Below are 7,120 nucleotides of genomic sequence, written 5' to 3'. Positions count from 1 at the left end.
AAGGAGAAGGAGAAGAAGAAGAAGAAGAAGAAGAAGAAGAAGAAGAAGAAGAAGAAGAAGAAGAAGAAGAAGAAGAAGAAGAAGAAGAAAGAAGATTGCTAGAGAGAAGAGAAAGCAATACTTGCCAGAGATTTGGACCTGTTCAGAGATGAAAAGAACTTCAAAGAAGGAGGAAGTGAAGACTGCTTTTTTTTTTGTTTGCTTGTTTTTGTTTTTGTTTTTTTTTTGAAACAAGGTTTCTCTGTGTAGCCCTGGCTGTCCTGGAACTTGCTCTGTAGACCAGACTGGACTTGAACTCACAAGATCTGCCCTTCTCTGCCTCCCGAGTGCTAGGATTAAAGGTATGTGCTACCACTGCCCAGCTGAAAGAGTGTTTTCGTATTCTTAATTGATCTAACAGATTATTTGTTCTAAATAATAACTGTGTACGTGATTTGTATACTTGTGTCTATCTATCTATCTATCTATCTATCTATCTATCTATCTATCTATCATCTATATCTATCTATATCTCAGGGTTGTGGATTCATGCCTCACATTGGGTGCCAGATGTTGTCAGTTGTTATAAAGTAGTCACACACTAGCTCAGAATGGAGCATAATAAAGGTCTCTTTATTTAGGAGTAGACTCACAGAGCAACAGTCCTTCTGCATGAGCAGGGAACAGGAACCAATTCAGTAGCCAAGGGGTTGTGCACATTTCTATATATGTATATATAGTACATGTGGCCACACCCAGAGTGTGCCAGTATCTTAAATGTTATTGGCTGAAGGAGTTCCCATAGCATGCATCTATCTATCTATCTATCTATCTATCTATCTATCTATCTATCTATCTATCCCTATGCCTAGGCTTATGTGGTCCATAAGGTAAAATGAATGGCTATTTTGGTTCAGCACAGGATGGCAGACTATGACTTGCTTTGCTTCTATAAGGCATCTGTGATATGGAATGGTGTTATTCAAAAACGAACTTAGATTTGTTTCAGTATGTCTTGCAAATCTTAGGTCAACCACTAGAAAAGGAAGCCAGAGTAAAATCTAATTGACAACTAAGAAAGGAGGGCCAGAGAAGTCATAAAGAGCTCAGTTAAAACCATGGAAGCCAGAAGAGTGGACAACAAAAATGGAAATGCAGAACAAGGGCAACAAATAAAACAGTATGGCCAATATGGCAGACAATGGTCCAACTGTGTCAATAATCAACCTAAATGCCCATGGTCAGAAGCAACAAGGACAGAGAATCAAAAGACCGAGGCTCAGAGAAAGCAGGGAGCGCTGTGTCAATCTCAGACAGAGCAGAGAAAGTCATCAGAATGAGGGACAGTGGAGTCTGTGGCCCACAGAGATATAACCACTCGGTCTGTATGACCATCTGGCAACAGGACATTCAGTGACGCAAAGACACACCAGGCAGAACTGCAGGGGCAAAGACTTGAACCCCATCAAAGCGAGAGGCGTTAGTGCCCTGTGTCGGAGAATGCTATGCCCAGCAGACAGAGATAACAGATGCAGTCAAACTCCGTAACCAGCTCCTGTGGACCGTTCACGCAACAGTGCTAACCAAGCTCTCAAAGAGGATCCATCCACGAGCACCTTATCCAGGTGGCTTGTTTTTCTTTTAAAAGATTTAGTTTATTTTTATTTATGTGTATATTTCTGGGGGTGGGGTGTCTCCCTCTCTGTCTCTCCTATGTCTCTCTCACGTGATCTCTGTGGTGTTTTGTGTGTGTGTGTGTGTGTGAGAGAGAGAGAGAGAGAGAGAGAGAGAGAGAGAGAGAGAAGAGAGAGAGAGAGAGAGAGAGAGAGAGAGAAGAGAGAGAGAGAGAGAGAGAGAGAGAGAGAAGAGAGAGAGAGAGATATGTCTGGGTACCCTCAGAAACCAGAAGAGGCCATTGGATTTACTGCAGACACAGTTACAAGCAACTGTGAGCTACCTGACATGGGAACTAGGAATTAACTCTAATTCTCTGCATGAGCTCTTAACTGTGGAGCCATTTCTCCAGGTCTTTATGAGGCAGAAAGTACGATCCCTCTTGTAGTTTTGCAAGTTATGCTAATAACAGCTGTTCTTTGTCATTTCTGGAGACCCCCTTGAGATTCTTGCATTGGGAAAAATAATATCAACTCGCCTATATCTACATTCTGTTTCCCACCATACTCTTCAGCAAGAGTTCATAGTTACCTTGTTATTATATCTTGTTACAATAGCCAGTTTCCTTGATCTTCAGTCTGCCTGGCTCCACCTCCTCCTTCTTGGGTAAGGATGGATTGCCTGACTTGTTGGATGCAATCTTCAGGTCAAGTGACAAACACTCTCCAGATTTGCCACCTTAGAGAGCTGCCTTAGACACCAGACAGCTTTGCTCCAAGACAGTGCCGTATGTAGGTTTAATTCCATTTGTGTTGCTGTTGTTCTTAATTGTTGGCAGCATCAGAGGACCGCCAAAGCTGCAGTGTTTGAAGCAGAAGCATTAGGCCGGGGGTTCACTTAGGGAACAAGCCTGCCAGCTTGGGGAAGCAGTCAGCAGACATCAGGGAAATCTTCTAACTTCAAAACCAGCACATTTCAACTGATTCACATACAATCAGTTGCACTGATATAATATACTAGAAAAATTACAACGACATTGAATTTTTATCAATGATCATTTAAAAATAATGTGTGAAAGTGATTTTTTTTTAAATACAGGATCTTGCTAAATAGTTTGAGTTAGCCTTGAAAGAGATCCAGCCTCCTGCTTAGTCTTCTGAGTGCTGGGATTACAGGCATGTGCTATCAAGTTCAGCTGAAAATCAACTTAAATTTTTAAAAATAAATTTTATTTTAAAAACTGTGCAAATAAATCATACTTATTTTTGTAAGTCCTGCTTGGTTCTATCCTGGGCCACTGAGCTGTCCTGCCTCTGGTTCCCTGGCCATCCAGGAAGTGTCAGATGTGGGCCATAAGTTGGACCAATCATGGGTTGGCCATGCCCACGAGTTTTGTGCCACCATTACCCCAGCACATCCTGCAGGCAGATTGTGGGTCAGAGGTTTTGTGGTCCAGTTGATGTCCCAGTCTCACTGCTAGGAGCCTTGCCTGGCTACAGAAGACAGCCAGTCTCTGCTTGGTATCTCTCATTACTGGACGACTTTGCTAGGGTCACTCTCGTAGATTCCAGAGAGTTTCTCCTGCTCCAGGTTTCCGTATCAGTCTCAAATGCCCCCACCTTGCACTCCAGTCCAGTCATCTCTCCCAGTACTCTCTCTCCACTGCTCCAATCCCTTCCCATGGCACCCAGCCTGATTCCTCCTGTTCCCACCCACAAAATCTATCCTATTTCCCCTTCCCAAGGAGATCCATGCCTTGGGCCTTCCTTGTACTTAGCCACCCCAGGTCTGTGGATTGTAACACGATTATGTTTTACTTAACAGCTAATGTCCGCATATAAGCAATGTTTGTCTTTCTGGGTCTGGGTCACCTCACTCAGGAAGAAAAGAAATAAATCAATGAAATGATTCCTAATAGAGATCGGTGTGTAGGTCAGTTGTCATCATAGAGGCATCATCATCCTGCAGTGTTGGAGCCTCTGCAGAGACCCACAGCCAAACACCAGGCAAAGCCAGGAGAACCAGGAAGAAGAGGGGGAGGAAGTAGGAGCCTGAGGGGTTGAGGGCGCCAGGAGAACTGCCCACAGAATCAACTTGGCAGAGTTCATAGAAGCTCACAAAAACTGAAGTGACAAACAGGGACTCTTATGGGTCTGAGCTATGTCCTCTCATATACCTTATGCTTGTGTAGCTTGGTGTTCTTGTAGGACTCCCAACAGTAGAATGGAGGGTGCCTTGGGCTCTTTTGCTTCAGGTTGGGACCAGTTTCCATAGGCAGGTTTGTGCCTAATCTTATTGTAACTTGTTAGGCCATGTTTATGAATATCGTCGAGAGGCCTGCCCCTCCCCTTATTTAGGGGAAGGGAGAGGAGTGGATCTGGAGGAGAAGGGAGGTTGTGGGGAGGACTGGGAGGGGTGGAGGGCGGGGAGACTGTGGTCAGGATGTAATATATGAGAGAAGAGTAAAAGAAAAAGAGATACAAATACAAAAAGAAGGAACTCAGAATTAAACCATCAAAAAAACATACTTAAAAGGTAAATTACTTAAGTTAAATTTTTTAAAGTAAAAAAAAAACTCTTTATAGACTGTGTTCCTTTGGAATAAAGGAGTATTTGTAAATGTTTATATTTTGTAGTGTGAGATCCAGTGTAAGGTTAAAATATGTAGGTGGAGATGTAATATGTAATGTAAAATGTAATATACCTCACCTGCCAAGGGCTAGGGCTTTACGACACAGGGTGGTGTGGGGACAATTGTTCCTTTTTGATCGAGTGGCTGTTGGGTCCTGTGGTCACTGCTTTGGGTGTAGTGAGGATTGCACAGCACCTTGGTAACCTCAGAAAGACCTGTGATGGTTAATCTTGACTGACAACTTCATGGGATTGGGAATCACCATGGAAACAAACTGCTGGGCTTGTCTGTGTTTCTAGATTCCATTAACTGAGGTGAGAAGACCGATTCTATATATGAGTGGGTGACATTATGATGGGCTGCCCTCCTGGGCGGAATACAAAGGGGAAAGGCTGCTGAGCGCCAGCCTTCAGCTCTCTGGTCTCTGCAGTGACTGGCTGTCTCAAGCTGCTGCTGAGCTGGCCCCCTGCTATGGCGCACTGCATCCCTGAACTGTGAGCCCAATAAACCTGTCCTTTCGTTTCTCTTCTCAGATGCTTTGTCACAGCAGCAAGAACAGAACTTACACAAGACCCGGGCTCCAAATCCAAACTACAACTTCTACTAAGTGCATAGTGCTTTCACACAGGCGTGAGGTGAAAAGACTCAGAAGTTAAACTTACTGACCCAGGACCACCTCTACATGTTCTGTAGTTTTTAAGGAATGAAGTATGGTCCATACCAAGCTTCCTTAAAAGGAATAATAAATATAAATTTTATACATGGTATGTGTGGTATAATATATTGAGATAAATATTTTCAAACAAAAATATAATACATTTTTTTAAACAACGAGATGTATACCGGGTGGTGGTGGCGCACGCCTTTAATCTCAGCAGGCAGTGCGGGAGGCAGAGGCAGGCGGATCTCTGTGAGTTCGAGGACAGCCTGGTCTACAAGAACTAGTTCCAGGAAAGGTTCCAAAGCTACAGAGAAACCCCGTCTCAAAGAAAAAAACTGAGACTGATGTATTCATATTTTTATATGTATTTGCTTGCATGTACGTATGTGCCATCACATACGTACCTGGTAGTCATGGAGGCCAGAAGAGGGCACTGGATTCCCTGGGACCAGAATTACAAACAGCTGTGAACCACCATGTGGGTGCTGGGAACTGACCCCCAGTCCTTGGCAAGAGCAGCACGTGCTCTTACTTGCTGAGCCATCTCTCTAGCCCAATACAATACATTCTTAGGTCAATAAGTCATATTGTTATTTACCATGAAATATAAGTTGTACTAACTAAGGCCTTATTTTTGATAGCACAACCCTCACACAACCTTTAAGTACCTTGAATCTACAACACAAATTATTTCAAGATCCTCATTCTACTTATTCAAATTTTAGTAATTAAAATTCATTTCTACCCTGGGGATGGTATAACGCCAGTACTCTAATCCCCGGTCTCAGGAGGCTAAAGTAGGAGGATCATGTGCTCAAGGCCAGCCTGGTTATATGGGGTAGTCTTGCCAAAACATGAAAGCAAACAAAAAGTCTCACAAAATTTTGAGGCAACACTATATATTTTAAGTACATTAAATAAATAAATTAGTGTGTTGTATGTATGCCACAGCGCACTAGTGGAGATCAGAGGATAACTATGGAAAGGTTCTCCCTTTCCACCATGCGGGTGCCTTGATCAAACCCAGTTTTTCAGACTTGGCTGGAGGCATCCTTACCCACTGAGTAGGCTCACCTGTCACTGGGAGTTACTTAGAAACAATATGCTATTGCAAAACTTTAATTTGTTATCAATTGAAAGAAAATGTCTCTTAAAAAACTGAAGGCTACTTTAGTATCAGAAAACTGAAGGTTACTTTAGTATCTGATTTCATTTTCACCTGCGAGGATTATCTTCCTCAGTAGTTACCAGATGTCTGCACACTTCAGAATCACCTGACTAAGAGAAGGCAGACTGCCTGCCCTCTCCCTGAGACTCTTTTAATGGGAATTCCATCAGGTTCATGCTGCTGGTGCCTGGAACCATTGCTCTCCGGACTTGGGCACAGTTTCCTCCTCGCCTGCTGATGGTGACTTGGGTTGTTGACTTTCTTTATAGGACAATCTTCCTGGTTCTAAAAACATCTTCAAGAGCAGTTCTATCTTCCATACTGTTTAAGTCGGAATTTGTGCTAGCGATCTTGATGGTTGATTTGCCCTCCCTTGATTCTGAAATGGTGATGAGGTAACCAAGCTCACTATCACCGTCCACTAACATGAGCAGCTGTAACCATGGAAACCACATGTTTGGTTACACTAGTAATTTTAGGTGGGTGGCTGCTTTATATGTCATAACATTTGTCCTGCTGTGTTTTCTGCTTGGCTGTCTAATGATGGCAGTGTCTGGTTTTTGAAGCATTTGTTTGCCTGAGTGCTTGGTGGGGTCTGTTTCTGGCGGCGAAGCTTGCTTTGGCCAGCTAACGCAGGAACATTTACTGGATTCATCTTGAGTTACTAATAAATTAATGTAGGTGAAAGGAGTAGTTAATTAGTTCTAATCTTGGCAGGAGGGATCGTTAGTGTTTAATGAGAACGAATAATTTCATAAGACATGAAAATATATTGCCCCAAGCCAAATAGTTTATAACCATAGCATTGCAAATTACTATTTGAACTTAATGAGTGACATTTTCACATATTGTTAGATGGTCTATAATATTTTTTATGTTATACCTCTAGGTCTAATAGCACGTTTCCGAGGGTCATGTGATTGCATTGTAAATTATTACAGTTGCTCAGATGTGAACTTCTAGCTCACTCTAAGCTGCTGTTCTTTTCCTAAGCAGCTTCAAATTCAGTTTAAACATTGCTTTTCCAGAGAAGCATTCTCAGATTCTCAAGATCCATCCATCCATC

At 42.7% G+C, this 7,120-nt stretch overlaps 1 pseudogene; it reads right to left on the bottom strand.

Moving 5' to 3' along the window:
* Positions 1 to 3,504: 3,504 nt before the first annotated feature.
* LOC101986376 overlaps positions 3,505 to 7,120 on the bottom strand; it is a 5,066-nt pseudogene continuing 1,450 nt past the window's right edge.

The sequence above is a fragment of the Microtus ochrogaster genome, chromosome 16 (assembly GCF_000317375.1).
Source record: "Microtus ochrogaster isolate Prairie Vole_2 chromosome 16, MicOch1.0, whole genome shotgun sequence".
In the NCBI taxonomy this organism is placed as follows: domain Eukaryota; kingdom Metazoa; phylum Chordata; class Mammalia; order Rodentia; family Cricetidae; genus Microtus; species Microtus ochrogaster.
This window is presented reverse-complemented; position numbering and strand designations above follow the sequence as displayed.